We start from the raw sequence: 1,726 nt of genomic DNA, 5'->3' as shown, positions 1-1,726 counted from the left end.
GCCATTAAAATACATTTTACATACAATCAGTATTAAAAAATTAAACAAAAAAATTAAATAATAAAATGCCAGCGGTAGAAACAACCAAAAAACATCTTACAGTGAGTAAATAAAAGTATATATATATATATTTTTTTAATAAACTTTATTAATTATGTCATTGTCCTTTCTCCATACATAACACCACACAGTTAAACTAAAAACAAAACCCATACTAGAATAAAATAGATAGTAATCATTAAAACAATTAAAATGTAACTTTAAAAGTTCATAATTTTATAGAGTAAAATACACAAAAGTAATGGTAAAAAAAACATCATAAGAAAAAAAACAGGTGAGATAAAAGGTAGAATAAAAAAAATTGCAGTTTACATTCTAAATTATTTTATATTGAAAGCAAATTCACAGCCTTTTTTCTTTTTTAAAAAAAAACATGATTGATTCAATATATAGTTTGGCCTCCACCAGAAATAATGAAAACAGGAATTCTACCAGAAAATTTTCATTTGTGGATGTAAAATTTAGCAAAAAAAATCTTAGGCAAATTCTTATGCTGGTGGAAACCAAACAACACATGATCATTTTATTTACATGTGTCCTCCATCATGATAAAAATGATACAAGAACATGTTAAAAACACAATTTTCATTGGAGTAGGTCTTTAAAATGTTACAACTGTTTGTTTTATTCAACGACTATGCTGTTGGGTAGAAGAGAACATCCTCCACACACTCTCGTATTCATCAGTGCATTTATTTAAGGTACCAAGATCTGTTACCTTGCTAGTTACTATATAACTGGTAGTAAACGAGAGCTCCTTTATTTATCCTTCCTTAAATCTGGCGTTTCGGCTAATGAGTGCTACACACTAAGCTGACAGCCATTTCAACTAGTCTGATGCACAGATGGAGACCTGGACTGGAGTCAAGTTTAACTGCTGACTGAGATTTAACTTGGAGTTGATGTTTGGAGACATGTAAATAATGTTGTTTTATTTAGTTTTTCAAAAATAAGACGTTACTGGTAAAATCAGACTTCCCTGTTTTACTCTTGTGAAAATTGCAGGAACTCTAAAATGTTGCACCATCTTTAGTTACACACTAAAAACTCCTTAGCTAAAAATAATTTAAGTTGGGATGTTTTTAGACCAACGTCAAAGTAAAAAAAGGGAAACTTTTTTCTGGGTTATTTTAACTCTGGAAAAAGAAAAGAAAGCATAAATTGATTTAAAATAAAACAAAAGAGTAGTATTGCTCCAAAAGGTAACCCAAAAACAAATCCCAACATGAATAACCCAACAACTGATGCGTGTAACCCGTGTGTTTTTACAGCGTGTCTTGCCAATGCACAGTCATCGTCGGGTGAATGCTGACTTTCATTTTAGCACCACACTTTCATTTTTAGCTATGAAGCCTGAAACATGACCACAGGCTTGTGACCACAGGCTTGAGACTAGACTTGGACTTCCAAAAAAAAAAAAAAACTTGTGAGCATCTCCGCTTTGAGGCTCTTGCAGCATGGGCCTATTTATAACATGGCAGGGTCAGCTTTGGCGGGCATAAAGCCCTCCCTGCTGCGCTTATTATTAGTGTTGATATCTAAGATTATTTTTAATTGTAAAAAATGAGTTATAATAAATTATGTGGATACTAAAAATGTATTTTATATGTTTATTAAGGACCTAACCGGTTTATTTAAGCCTCAGTCACCCTTGCAAACACTGAAG

Source organism: Oryzias melastigma, linkage group LG7 (assembly GCF_002922805.2).
Source record: "Oryzias melastigma strain HK-1 linkage group LG7, ASM292280v2, whole genome shotgun sequence".
In the NCBI taxonomy this organism is placed as follows: domain Eukaryota; kingdom Metazoa; phylum Chordata; class Actinopteri; order Beloniformes; family Adrianichthyidae; genus Oryzias; species Oryzias melastigma.
Note: the sequence above shows the minus strand (reverse complement) of the source record.